Source organism: Nannospalax galili, unplaced genomic scaffold (assembly GCF_000622305.1).
Source record: "Nannospalax galili isolate Female #2095 unplaced genomic scaffold, S.galili_v1.0 scaffold23, whole genome shotgun sequence".
Classification (NCBI taxonomy): domain Eukaryota; kingdom Metazoa; phylum Chordata; class Mammalia; order Rodentia; family Spalacidae; genus Nannospalax; species Nannospalax galili.
In genome coordinates this window covers 1112115-1127334 of record NW_008350771.1, presented here as the reverse complement: position 1 = coordinate 1127334, position 15220 = coordinate 1112115, and the positions used below count along the sequence as shown (strand labels likewise).

The window sequence follows — 15220 nt, the reverse complement described above, 5'->3', positions numbered from 1 at the left end:
TACAAATCCTTCAGTAGGGGATTCACTAATTGACTTTATTCAGGAGTCAGTGGTGAGACTAGTTCAGCCCAGGTGTCTGATTTTTGTTGTTTTTTTGGAGATAGGGTCTCATGCACCATGTGTAGTTGAGGGTGGCTTTGGAATTCTGATCCTCTTGCCTGTATGTCCTAAGTGCTAGGATTATAGACCTGTGCCACCAACACCTGGTTTATGGAGTTTGAGGCTAGCCTATGTTAGTATTCTTCCTCCTTCTCTTCCTCTTCGTTCTCCTCTTCCTCCTCCTCGTTGTCTCTTTTTTTACCCCCCCCCCAAAATTTGGATTCATTTATTTTTATTTTATGCATAGGAGTGTTTTGCTGGTACTATGCAAGTGTATCTCATGTGGTGTGTATGTAAGTGTATCTCGTGCATGCACTGCTGACAGAGGCCAGAGGAGGGTATTAATTCCCCTGGAACTGGAGTTATAGATGGTTGTTAGCTGCCATGTGAGTGCTGGGAACCAAACCTGGGTCCTCTGCAAGATCAGCCAGTGCTCTTTACCACTGAGCCGTCTCTCCAGGCCCCTCACCCTTAATATTATTATTTTTTGAGACAAGTCTCACTATGCAGTTTCATCCTAGCCTTGAGTTCATGATCTTCCTGTTTTAGCTTCAAGTGCTGGATTACAGGCCTGTACCACCACATGGCCATTGCCTGACTTTGTATGGTCCTTGAACTAAAATTTTCTTTTCTTTTTTTATTTTTATTTTGAGACAGGGTCTCCTTGTAGCCTCAGCTGCACTGGAACTCGCTATGTAGACCAGGCTGACCTTGAACTCACAGAGATCTGCCTGCCTCTGCCTCCTGAGTGCTGGGATTAAAGGTGTGTGCCACTATGCCTGACTTAAAATTATCTTTCTAAAAGAAAATTTTAGGTATCTGTATGTGACAGAGACCTAATTGGACTTGCAGTATTTACTCTAGTATTTGTTTAATAATGATAGAATGTGTGAGTTACAGGAGAACCATAAGTCTCATTAGGGGAGCAATAAAACTATAAATCCCTGAAAGTGGCCAACTGGCCCTAAATTGGCAGGCTGGCCTTGCTCAGTCCTTATCAGGTGCTTACCACCAGGACTGAAGGAGACTGTGGAGCCAACCTATCTCCTTTAGTGCCCTAGATGATTGCTCGTCTGCCTTGCCTGAGAAAATAATCTTGGGAGGAGGACCTTCAGTCACCCAAGGACACCAGTCCCTGGCACCAAGTAAACTCCTGCAGCTGTGTTCAGTAGAATTCACAGAAAAATCCCCAAACCCCTTTCCTTGGTTACAGATGTCTTCTTCCTGATGAAAGTCTTCTGCCCTTTGCTGCGATACCTTGAATAAAGGACACATTCCTTGCCTGTTGCAGGTCTGGCTCTGGCTCTTATTTCTAAACTTTAAACTTCATCTTTTTCTCCTCTCCTAAAATCTAATAAATACTCTCTGGTCCTGTGCAGAAAAACCTTGATCTCCGGACTACTATAGCAGTCACTAAAATTATATTAATTTGTATATATGACTAAAGAAAGACGGTCACAGCATATTTCTGAGAGATTATATAACAGTCTTAGAGCAAGCTACCATTCAGTAAAATGATATTTGTGTGTTTGTATGCTATCCGTATTTGCAATATTTACATTGGTTTTTAAACTTTGCTTATGAAATGATTCTGTGTTGAATAGTCTCCAGTAGATAGCTGTTATATTTGAGAGTTTAAAAAGTATTTGGAGTAATATTAATTCTAAATATTTCAGTGATCCGCAATGGATTTGGTTGGGGACCAAAAGAGTTTTGGTCCTGGTTGAAGCCATGTGTTCTCCTTGCACCGTGACGTTCCACAAGGTCGATCAGACTAACTGTTGATGCTGCTGTCGCTTTGGGGTCTCTTACCTCCTACTCGGGAGAAAAGCAATGGCATCACTGCCTCCATTTAGTTAAAATCAAATTAGCCCCCTTGGATAGACAATCTGAGTGATATTTCTCTCGCCCCCTGCAGGACTGAGTCACTTTACACTCAGGGCAAAGAGGGTCAGGCCTAGGTATCCTTCAGGAGACCTGGGAGAAGGGAAGAGAGAGCCCGATTTGACCTCTTTGGTCTGTAGCTCCTCACAGGTGCGCCTTGACACCTTTCCACAGGCATCTATCATGTGTCTTCTGTACCTACCTGTCCTTGCACCAGCTGCTGGGATCTACAGGGAGTGAGACACAGTTGTAGCTTGAAGGTTGTCCTGCCTAATGTGGAAGGTGGATGTGTTAACATGCATCCATTCCATGAATGTATACTGAGCACCTGCTTTGTGCCAGGCACTGCTGTGGGTGCCAGGCTCATAGAAGTAAGACAACTACCCTCCCTGCCCTTGGGGATGTTATATTTAATTGTCAAGGAGTGTGTGAGGGCACACAGAGTACACTGAGTACACAGGAGAGAAGCTAAAGCCGAAGTCAAGAGGGAGTGCCAGCTTTCAGGGAGCCCTGGGACTGGATCCACTCCACCACTTCCTGGCTGCAACCTCAGCAGGTTCATTACCACTCTTGATAAATTGAGGATAATAAATGCTATCTACCCCATGGAGTGCTGTGAAGATTAAACGATGTAAATGGCTTGTCCATGTACTTGGCACACAGTATGTGTCCAACCAGTGTTTATTATCTATTGAAACAAACCAAAACAGGCTTGGTGACTGCCCAGAAACGCTAGACAGAGGTGCCTCCTTTGTTCGAGCTGACTTTTCTTCTTGGCCCCTGGACCCATCACTGTGTCTGTGACACTGTTCTGAGTAGAGTGTCTGACGTCTGATGCTGGGAGTCCAGAGGAAGGCCAATACTTTCCCTCCTTTGCACAAAGCATCCTTTGGACTGGTCTCACTGCTTGGGTGGTCACACCAGTGTTACCAGGAACATTCAGGAATGAGTGAGCAGCAGCTGAATGCTATGGCACAGCTCACCCTTGGCCTCCAGCCTGGCCCCTTCATGAGAGTCCAAGAAGCTCAGTCAAGTGGCAAATTGAACAGCGGGTTAAAAAATCAGGGAGCTGTGAGTCCAGTGACCTTTTTTTTTTTTAATGTGTATGAGTGTATTGCCTGCATGTGTGTCATGCAATGCCCATGAAGGACAGAGAGGGCGTCGGATCCCCTGGAACTGGAGTTACAGATGGTTGATAGTCTCTGTGTGGGTGCTGGGAATCGAATCCAGGTCTTCTGCAAGAGCAACCAGTACTCTTAACTGCTGAGCCATCTCTCAAACCCCGAGCCCAGTGACTTTGACCTAGTGCTTTAGAAACCATATAGATTGGAGTCTAAATCCTGTCACTGTCCCTTTCCTAGCTATGTATCTTTGAGTGGGCCATCTGCACAGCTCATCAGTAGAAAGAGGATGGTGGTTGGCCTGGCACTCGTTTTGTAGCCTAAGCTGGCTTCAAACTCTTGGTAGTCCTCCTGCCTCAGTCTTCTGAGTGCCCGGATTACAGGCATGCACCACCAAGCCCAGTAGGATGGTAGTAACTCAACACTGCAGTGAGGAAGAGCATGCATCTGCTGATTTTGGCAGAGTGCCTACCTCATAGACGCAAGAATATTGCTTAAAGAAAGTAGACGACCCACCTAAGTGGTCAGACGAGTCCCAAGGATGCCTTGAGCAAAGGAGGGAATGCATCAGGCATCAGACACGCTGACCAGCCTCTCAGTGTGTCTGGGGAGAAAAATCCTTCTCTGGAGCCAGTCTGCTTGAGGGTGAGTGTTCAACTGGGAGGCCTAGCTCCCCCAGAATCCCGTGAGAGTGTATGGATTCAGTGTGGTTCTGGCTGTGCAGCCAAATGGGCAGAGCCCCTCACTCACAGAGTGTACCCACTCTCCATCAAAGTGAAGGGCAGTTGATAGAAGTGCTGCGGATTGGGGCTGGAGAGATGGCTCAGGGGTTAAGAGCACTGACTGCTCTTGCAGAGGACCAGGTTCGATTCCCAGCACCCACGTGGCAGCTACAAACCATCCTTAGCTCCAATTCCAGGCGAATCTGAAGCCCTCTTCTGACCTCCACGGCATTGCATGACACGGGTGCACTCACATACATGCAAGCAATACACTCATACACATAAAATAAAAATAATAATTAAATATTAAGAAAAAAAAAGGCGTGGTGGCGCACGCCTGTAGTCCCAGCACTTGGGAGTCAGAGGCAGGCAGATCTCTGTGAGTTCAAGGCCAGCCTGGTCTACATAGTGAGTTCCAGGACAGCTGGGGCTACAGGGAGACCCTGTCTCAAAAAGACCCCACCCCTCAAAAAAAGAAGTGCTGGGGATCGGCCTACATTAGGGCTGATCTGACAGAAGATGGAATGGACTTAGGGCTCAGAGGCAAACATGCTCAACCCCTTGGAGTTTTAAGTAAAGGAAGACAGCTGAGATGGATGGTTGGAAGCAAATGCCCAGGCAGCTACATAATTCAGGATGAGCTAATGGGGATTTCTGATTTGGGAAAAAAGCAAAAAATTTCCTAAATGCCTTGATGAGTCAGTAGTGGTTCAGCCAGAGTGTTCCCATCTTTACCCCCTGGGTCTGGTCCAATGGGTGGTACCCCCCCCTGCCACCCCAGTGCTGAGGAGGAACTGAAGGCCTTGTGTATCTTAGGTAGGTGCTTTTTAAAAAAATCTTTTTGAGACAGGGTCTCCCTGTAGCCCCAGCTGGCCTGGAACTCACTATGTAGATCAGGCTAGACTTGAAGTCACAGAGATCCGCCTGCCTCTGCCTCTGCCTCCTGAGTGCTGGGATTAAAGGCGTGCACCACCATGCCTGGCCCAGTGCTTTACAATTAAGCTACAATTAAGTTCCCTCTACCCACTCCATGCTCGTCATTTCTTTTTTATCGTGGACTCAATGCCTGGTATAGATCTGGTTGTTAGTAAAAAAACAAGTGGTGCAGGCTGGAGAGATGACTCAGTGGTTAAGAGCACTTCCTGCTCTTCCAGAGGACCCAAGTTTGATTCCTAGTACCTATGTTAGGCAGCTCACAACTGCCTATAACTCCAGCTCCAGGGGAACCGATGCTCTTTTCTGGCTTTCTTGGGCATCTACCTGCACATATGTGACATACATACATACACACACACACACACACACACACACAAGTTAAAAATAAATATCTTTAAAAATCAAGTGGAGGACTGAAGAGGTGGTTAAGAGAGCTTAGGAGTGCTGGTTGCACTTTCAGAGGACCAGAGTTCAGTTACCACATCCACATCAGGTGGCTCACAACTGCCTGCAGCTCCAGCTTCATGTGATCCAGTGCCCACTTCTGGTCTCCACAGTTGCCCAACAGATACACATAAATAAAAATAAAATAAATCTTATAAAAAACTAAATGGGGGCTGGAGATATGCCTCAGGGGTTAAGAGAACTTGCTGCTCTTCCAGAGAATCTGGGCTCTTCCCAGTACCCACATGGTGACTAACACCTGCTTACACTCGTGTGGTGGACATACATATTCAGGCGCACACATATACACATAAAACTAAACTAATCTTTTTTAAAAATATATTTTAAAACAATAACAACAACAACAAAAACTGGATAAGTAGACAGACTTTTCTGTTTATAATAAACCCATATTCCTTGACCTTTTCACAATGAGAGGTAGTGGACAGGGGCAGTGTTGCTAGGTGCTTATCAGGTTCTAGTACTAGACTGGCTCTGCTCTTTTCTAGCCACACAATCCTGGGAAAGTCATTTCACCTCTTATGCCTCAGTTTCTCTTCTCCACAGGTCAACACACATCTTGGAAGGTGGGAAGTAACAGAGTGTGAGGATGATAGGGCAGGAGGTTGACTATCAACAGAGTAGCAGTGGGACCCTTGGCCCCCAGTCCCCTTTGTGACTTTCACAGCCAAGTGACTACCCTCTACTCTGCAGGACAGCAGGGCTTTCCCCCTGGAGGCATACTGGACACCACAGGGTCAGCAAATACAGAAAAGGCAGGGTGAAATGCCAAATGGAAAATGGGGAGACTCCATAAGCCCCTTCCTCAGCTCTGGAACCAGAGTCCTGACAACTAGAGTTTTGCAAACACAGGTAGGAGGGGAGAGACCTTTAGAGACTGACTTCTTACTTGGTTTTCTGAGACAGGGTTTCATGAAGCTCCAGTTGGCCTCAAACTCACTACATAGCAGAAGATAACTTTGAACTCCTGATCCTTCTGCCTCTGTCTCCCAAGTGCTGACATTATAGTCGTGTACCACCATGTCCAGCCCTAGAAACCCATTATTTACATGTCCTCAGTGTGATGGCCAGGATCACCACTTAGTCTCCTACAGTTTTCAGGACCCCCACGCTGATATACACAGAGCTGCCAATTCATTATTCGGGGCTTCACTAGAAGATTAATATTCAGTCCCATCTCATTAGATAGTTGAACTGAAGACCCAGGATAAAAGAGGGAGAGCGAGGCAGACAAATAAACAAGCCAAGGTAATTGAACCAAAAAATAACGTGAGCAGAAGAAAATACAAAACAAAAATACTGGTGTCCTTAGACAATATTGTGTCCATGAAACAGGATGCTATAAATTTTATGTAGCAAAGGAATGATGATAGAAGAAAGGGCACTGGGAAAATAAAACATAGGAGTCTAAATACATTTTTAAAAGTCAATAGAATGATTAAAAGATAATGAAAAGGTAATTCTCCAGAGACTGTGTCAAAAAGACAGTATAGGGGCTGGAGAGATAGCTTAGTTTAACTAGCACTCTGGCTGCTCTTGCACAGGACTGGGTTTGGTTCCCAGGACCTACATGGTGGCTAACAACCATCCATAACTGCAGTTCTGGGGGATCCAATGCCTTCTTCTGGCCTCTGTGGGCACTGCATGAATGTGATGCACACATAAACGTGCAGGCAAACATTCATACACACATTTTTTTTTCTAAAAAGACTATAAGAAGATTAGAGGGTCAGGCTAGGGAGATGGCTCAGTGGGTAAGAGTGCTTGCTGTACAAGTTGGAGAACCCAAGTTCAGATCCCCAGCACTCATGTAAAAGCAGGACATGGTGGCAGCTGTCTATAACACCAGCACTAGGTGGGTGGGTAGGCAGGCCAGTTCCAAGGGTCTGCTGGCCACCCAGTCTAGCCAAAATGGTGAGCTCCAGTTTCAATGAGAGACTCTGTCTCAAAAAATAAGATGGGACGTGACAGAGGAAGACATCCAAGGTTAACCTCTGGTCTCCACACAGATATGCATGTGTGAGTGCACCTTTCAGGGGCACACAGAGGAAGGGAAGGGAGGGGAGGGGAGGGGAGGGAAAGAAGAAGAGGAAAAGAAAGAAAGAAAGAAAGAGAAAGAAAAGAAAGAAAGAAAGAAAGAAAGAAAGAAAGAAAGAAAGAAAGAAAGAAAAAGAAAGAAAGAAAGAAAGGCTAGAGGATTAACCCAGGAGGCCTAAGAATTCTGCAGTGATTCAGAGATTCCAGGAAAAGCATATGGAAGGGAGTCATCTAAGAAATGACATGATGGACTGGTTAGATGGATGGCTTAGTGATTAAGAGCACTTGCTGATCTTGCAGAGGACCCAGGTTTGGTTCCCACCTCCCACATGGTGACTAACAACCATCTGTAAGTCCAGTTCCAGAGGATCTGATGCCCTCTTCTGGCCTCTGTGGGTATAACACACATGTGCTGCATTTATATATACACAGGCAAAACATTCATACACATTTAAAAACAATTTCATACTGAAGAACAGGAGTCTTCAGACTGACAGGGCCCACCCTGAAACAGAACATCTGAAAAAGAGTCACCACCAAAGCACAGTACCACCAGATGTCAGACTACCAAGAGAAAAGTTCAGGAGTTTTAGAGTGGGGGGACAGATTACATCAGGAATGGTTCTAGATACTTCTGTGGAGACACTGCAAGGCAGAAGATGAGGGAGCCACATCCTCAAAATTCTGATGGGAATTTATTTCCATCCATTATTCTATTTATAGTCAAGGAAAGTAGAAGTTAGAGAGAAGACCTTTTCAGACAAGGTAATAAAAACTTTGCCTCCTATATGGCCTTTCTCAGGAAGTGGCTCCAGGATGTGCTCCAGCAAAATGAGGATGTAAATCCAGATACAGGGAGACTTTCAAGCCTTGTTAGACGTGCTCTAACAAAGGTGTAGAGATGTGTAGTTGGCCTAGTAAGAGCATCTTGTTGCAGATGGAAAGGGGAGGGGCTGGAAAGATGGCTCAGCCATTAAGAGAGTAATCGCTTCTTCTCTTCCAGAGTTCCGTTCCCAGCACCCATATCGGGAAGCTATAACTGCCTGTAAGTCCAGCTCCAGGGGATCCCACACATCTGGCCTCCAAGGGTACCCACACACATGGTTTACACACACACACACACACACACACACACACACACACAAAAGAAAAATAAAAAATCTTCAGATGGAAAGGGAAGGAGGAAGGGTGTAGAAGTAGATCACTAAGAAAACTAAGGAACACATGAATATGTGACTATATAGAAAAGGTGTTTGGGAGGCTGGAGAGGTGACTCAGTGGTTAAGAGCACTGACTACTCTTGCAGAAGACCTGGGTTCGATTCCCAGCACCCACATGGTGGCTAACAACCATCTATAACTCCAGTTCCAGGGGAATCTGATGCCATCTTCTGACCTCCTCACTCATTGCAGGACACAGGTGCACTTATATACATGCAGGATATACACTCATGAGATTCAGCAGTATGTACATAGAAATAAGCAAATGAAAAAAAGGCATTTAAGGCCAGGTGTAGTGGTGTACACCTGTAATCCCAGGACTCAGGAAGTGAAGGCCAGAGGATCAGGAGTCCAAGGTTATTGTCAGTCACACAGTGAGCTCCAGGCCAGCTCCAACTACATGAAACTCTTTCAAAAAATCCAAACCTGGGGCTGGAAAGATGGCTCAGCAGTTAAGAACACTGGTTGTTCTTGCAGAAGATCCAGGTTCAAATCCCAGCACCCACATAGCAGCTAACAACTGTTCATAACTCTAGTCCCAGGGGATCCGACAGCCTCTTCTGACCTCTGTGGGCATTGCACAACATGGGTCCACTTACCTACATGCAGGCAATACACGCATACACAAAAAATAAATAAATAAATAAAAATTTAAAAAAATCCAAACCTAAACAAAGACAAAAAAGAGAGATAATTACTAATTTCAGGAAAATAAAAGTTCTGTATAGAAAATAAATGTAATTACAGTATATTCTTTGATTTGGAAATGGACAGTTATCTACAGAATACTAAGAATGTAAACCCTGAAAAAAAGAAAACAAATCAAGCACACACACACACGCACGCACACACACACACACACACAGAGAGAGAGAGAGAGAGAGAGAGAGAGAGAGAGAGAGTGAGTGCAAGAGAGAACATAGTGGCACACATCTATAGTCTCAGCAGCTTGCAAGGCTAAAGTGAGCGTGCACTGTTCTGACATTGCCACAAGAGCACTGAGGGTTCATTCAGGGGTCTGGTGTGACAGGTAATGGCACAGGAAATTCTGTGCCTGCATGATATATGCATCAGTGCCTGTTCAGCACTTTGCTTTTGAAGCATAGAGGACTCAGCTCACTGCAAAGACTGACCTGTAGCTCACAGTGCCCAGGCCACTTAATGGGTAGGAATGGCTACTAAACAATTTTTTTGAGGTCTCTCTGTAGCCACAGCTGGCCTGGAACTGGCTATGTAGCCCAAGCATACCTCAATCTCATAGAGAGCCCCCTGCCTCTGCCTCCCAAGTGCTGGGATTAAAGGTATGCACCACCACACCTGGCTTATTTATTTATTTTTTTAGTCTTTTTGAAACAGGGTCTTCCTGTAGCCCCAGCTGGCCTGGAACTCATTATGTAGATCAGGCTCACCTTGAACTCACAGAGATTCGTCTGCCTCTGCCTTCCAAGTGCTGGGACTAGAGGCATGTGCCACCATGCCAGGCCTTATTATTTTTATTTTTTATGTGTATGAGTGTATTGTCTGCATGTATGTAAGTTCACTTGTGTCATGCAATGCGCATGGAGGTCAGAAAAGGGTGTCAGATCCCTTGGAACTGGAGTTATGGATGATTGTTAGCTGCCATGTGGGTTCTAGGAATTGAACTTGGGTCCTCTGCAAGAGCAGCCAGTGCTCTTAACCAATGAGCCATCCCCCCAGCCCTGAATATTTTAGAAAATGCTTTTCTGGTTCTCTACTTATGCGCACAAAGGAGACTCTGTTTCTCAGCCTGTTGCAGGTGGGCATGACTGCTTGCAGCTGTTTGGCTCAGGCTGTGGGAAACTGAGTTGATGCATCGCATCATATACTGCCTTTGAGCAAGAATGAACAGCCTGAGTCCTATGGGCTGGGGAGAGAGGCTGTGACCTGGGTCCATGAGAGCTGATGAGCCCTCGACTGAGATGCCACTGAGACACATGTCTAAAATATCAGGGAACAGAGCGAACTAAGTCCATGAACCTGAGCTTACATAGGCCAGAGAGCCCAGAAGAGAAGAGAAATAAGTCAGTGATAACATGAAGCAGGGCTTGTGGTATAAAGAAGATGGAAGCAGGTAGGGTAGTCAAGGGGCTGGAGAGATGGCTCAGTGGTTAAAGCACTGGCTGCTCTTGCAGAGGACTGGGGTTTGGTTCCCAGCACCCCACATAGTGGCTAACCATCTGTAATTCCAGTTCCAGGAGATCCAAAGATCTCTTCTGACCTCCTTGAGCATTGCTTACATACATGTAGGTAAAATAATCATACACAAAAAATGAAAATAAATACATTTTTTAAAAAGATAGGGTGGTCAGGGAGGGCATCTCAGGAGAGGTGACATTTTAATAGGCCCTGAGATAAATGAATTGGCAAGCCATGCACAGTTTAAGGGATGAGGGTGGCAGGTAGAGGGAACATCAAGTCCAAAGGCCCTGAGGTGGGCTGGGCTTGATATGTTTAGGGAATAGTAAAGTGGCCAGTGTGTGGTGGAGGACATTTGTTGAGACAGTGTGGGGATCTGGGGTCCCAGGAGTGGAGCCAACTTATAGAACGCAGAAACTTCTTTGGGGGAGACCCTGAAGGTTGAGAGCAGGCATAAGGGGCATGATTTGTCTCATGACTGGTGGTGGGGACCTAAAGAGGTCATGGAGCAGAGTAGGGTGTGGGTGTGGGAGGAGAGAGAGAGAGAGAGAGAGAGAGAGAGAGAGAGAGAGAGAGAGAAAACTACTTCTGGGCCCCTTGGTCCCACCAGGACCAGCTCCAGAGTCCTCAGCTCCCACTTGCCAGAATCCCAGCCCCCTTAGAGAATGGAAGAATCCTTCACAAATTAAAATAACAGGCAAAGAACAGTCTTGAATTGTTCTGTGTAAGAGCAGAGAAATTACAGGAGTCAGCTGTGGGCTTGAGACCGCCTCCCACACAGCTGTGATCCACACCCCACTGAAGACACTTCCTGAGACTTGAGATTCCGCTGGCTCTGAGCAAAACTTTTTGCTGCTTGAGCCCCAGAGCAAACTGCAGTTATTTTGGGAGGTTATGGGACAGATGCTACTCTTGGAGACAATAAGTGAGTCCAGTTTTTTTTTTTTTTAATTTTTTTTAATTTTTATTTAAACCAAAAAATCCCCTTTCTGAGCCATTATGGAGGAAAAACTTCAACAGACGTAAATTTGTTCAGTCCTTCAGAAACATGAAGTACCAAGTTGGGTGTGGTGGCACATGCCTTTAATCCCCGCATTTGGGACATGGAATCAGGAGGGTCAGGAATTCACGGTCAGTGTTGGCTACTTAAAGATTTCCATGCCAGCCTGGGATACATGAGACCTTGTCTCAAACAAAACAAAACAAAGCACCATTGAGTGCCCTCACACTGGGTATTAGAGAGACTGACCCTTGTGTGACAGCACCCTTGGGTAGGGGAGAGAGCACATGCAGTCGGAGTCTTAGATTCTCTCCTTGGCTCTACACTGTGGCTGTGTGATCTTGAATGAGTTGTACAGTTTCTCTGAACCCATTTCCCTCTCTCTCCCAGGTATGGGCTTTAGGCTGCATCTACATAGTGATTCTTTTTATTTTTTATGTGTATGAGTGTATTGCCTGCATGTAGGTAAGTGCACCTTTGTCATGTAATGCCCGTGGAGGACAGAAGAGGCCATCAGATGCCCTGGAACTGGAGTTATGGACATTTGTTAGCTGCCATGTGGGTGCTAGAATTCGAAACTGGGTCTTCTGCAAGAACAACCAATGTTCTTAACTGCTGAGCCATCTTTCCAGCCCTGTGATTCCTTTTTCTTAACAACAACAACAAAAATTTAGTATTTTTATTTTATGGATATGAGTATATTTCCTGCATGTGTGTAAGTGCACCCAAGTCGTATAGTGCCAATGCCTGAGGAGGTTAGAAGAAGGTATTGGATCCCATGGAACTGGAGTTAATGGACGGTTGTTAGCTGCCATGTGGATGCTAGGAATTGAACCCAGGCTCTCTGCAATAGCAATCAGTGCTCTTAACTGCTGAGCCATCTCTCTAGCCTCTCCCTAATGATTCTTAAGCTGGAGTGGGTAAGAGTTGCTTATGGTTGAGGTGTGCTTATTAAGGATGGAGAAGCAGATCTGGCCTGGGGGTGTAGCTCATTGGTAGAGCGCTTGCTCTTTTTCTTGATAGGAGGCAAGGACGGGTGTAGCCCAGATTGGCCTTAAACTCACTCACTATGTAGCCAAGGATGACCTTGAACTCCTGATCTTCCTACCTCTACCTTCTCAGTGCTAGAATTAAAAAGTATTCACCACCACACCCAGAGGGTTTTTAAAAAAATATTTTTATTTATTTTTATTTTGTGTATATGAGTGTTTTGCCTGCATATGTGTAAGTGTACCACATGCATACAATGCTGGAAGAGGCCAGAAGAGGCCAAAAGAGGGTGTTGGATCCCCTGGAACTGGAGTAACTGATGTTTTTTAGCTGCTATGTCGGTGCTGGGAACCAAACCTGCATCCTCTGCAAGAGCAGCCAGTGCTCTTAACCCCTGAGCCATCTCTCTAGTCCTTGTTTATTTGTTTTGTGAGACAGGGTCTCATTATGTAGCCAAGGTAGGCTCGAACTTGTGATCCTCCTGCCTCAATGTCCTGAGTGCTGGGATTACAATTATGAGTGTGTATCACTACCAGTGGGCTTTGTTTCATAATCAGTTCCTCACCCCCAGGGCTCTTTCTGCTCTTCCGTCATCCATGCCACCCCGCCCTTCTCTGGGCTTTCACATCATCCCAAGGCATGAGAGTTCCTTTCCCTGTGTCTATGACGAGGACACTGTTGTTGGACAGTCTCTGATACTACCCCATGCCCAGCCCACGCCCTGTGTAGTAGGGACCTTGACTCTACATGTTGGCCAAGCAAGGGCCAGCTGTGCTGTGAACAGCTATATACAGCACCAAACTGGAGTATGCTGGGAGGGTTAGGGGCAGAGTTTGGTTGTGCACACCTGGCCTGACATCTACCTGGGCTCATTCCCTGGGTTAGATGTGTGACGGTACCAGTAGCTCACTTTTCCCCACAGCACTGGGGATGGGATAGGGAATGAACCATGGCATTCACAGAGGGATTAGTTCAGCTTCATGGGGGTTAAGAGGCCTGGATTGAACCAAGGAAGGAGCAGGAGGAGCCCTGGGCTTCCACATAGGACATTTTGGGGGATATAAGGCCCATGGCAGAGTCTCTTACTCAGAGCTGGCCAATCATATCCCCCAAAGGCAAGGTGAATGGTCTAGCCCCCAACATTATTCTGCATAGATGAAGTATTAATAATATCCTTGGGTCAGCAAGATGGTTCAGCAGGTAAAGGTGTTTGCTACCAAGCCTGATGGCCCAAGTTCAATCCTGGGGGACCCACATGGTAGAAGGAAAGAACCAACTCCCACAAGTTATCCTCTGATCTTCACATGTGCTATGGTATGTATGTGCCCCCGTCATACAAAATAAATAAAATTGTAATTTTTTTAAGATTTAAAAAACTCTTTTGGATTTTTTATTTTTATTTTATGAATGCATTGCCTGCATGTGTGTAAGTGCGCCTGTGTCGTGCATTGCCCAAGGGGGTCAGAGGAGGGCATCAGATCCTCTGGAATTGGAGTTACAGATGGTTGTTAGCCACCATGTGGGTGCTGGGAACCAAACCTGGGTCCTCTGCAAGAGCAGCTTGTGCTCTTAACCACTGAGCCATCTCTCCAGCCCCAGATTTATTTATTTTTATTTTATGTGTATGAGCATTTTGTGTGCACGTATGTAAGGGCTCCTGTGCCATGCAATGCCCATGGAGGATAGAAGAGGGAGTTGGATCCCTTGGAACTGGAGTTATGGATGGTTGTTAGCTGCCATTGGGTGCTGGGAATTGAACCTGGATCCTCTGCAAGAGCAACTAGCACTGTTAACTGCTGAGTCATCTCTCCAGCCCTGAGAAGACAGAATTCTTGTCCTTAAGAAGCTCAAAGTCAACCCCCCCCAAAAAATAATAAAGAGCTCAAAGTCTAGTGAGAAAGACTTGGTTGCAAAAGAATGTGTATCATTGTGGGAGGTTAGAAGGAAGGCACTACTCTCCAGAGAGGAATTACCATATGAAAATGACCAGAGTCTTCATTTAACAGAGTTCAGTTTTTACTACACAGTTATATCTGTGGAGATAGGACAGAAGAGAGTAAAGGGAAGGTATATTTTGGGGGGAAGGAGGTCTCTCTGGAAGTCTTTGTGCTGCTCTGTAGTTAGTTGAGCACATTTGTGACAGCTGTCACTGTACTGCTACTGTCTGTGCTGGGTTCACTGAGGCCCATGGCCCATTCCAGAAATCTCTCCATTGAGTTTTGTCAGGTTTGGTGTTGGGTATTTGAAGCTGGTCTAGCAGATTGAACTTTGCCATTCATAGCTATTCTGCATGTGCCTAGAGCTGAAGTGGTAAAATCATTGAGCTGCCAGAACTTATTGAAAGAATAGAGCTTGCCACACATCATTCTTCTTAACAGTGACAGGAAAAATGAACTAACATGGAATGAATAATATTCGATTTCAGTTTATGGAGGGTCTTTTGATGTGGTAGGCACTTTGTAAGTCATTACAGATTCACCATAAAGTGAAGAGGAAACTCACATAATAAGCTAAATAAAGGAATCTGGGCTTACTAAATGGTAGGGAAATTGCCCAAGGTAAATCACTCTTATGCTACTATGGGGATGC

At 45.6% G+C, this 15220-nt stretch overlaps 1 protein-coding gene across 1 annotated transcript in view; it reads left to right on the top strand.

Annotated features, from left to right (window-relative positions):
* Window positions 1-15220, top strand: part of Oprd1 (opioid receptor delta 1) — a 35684-nt gene that overhangs the window by 13189 nt on the left and 7275 nt on the right. The window lies entirely within an intron of this gene.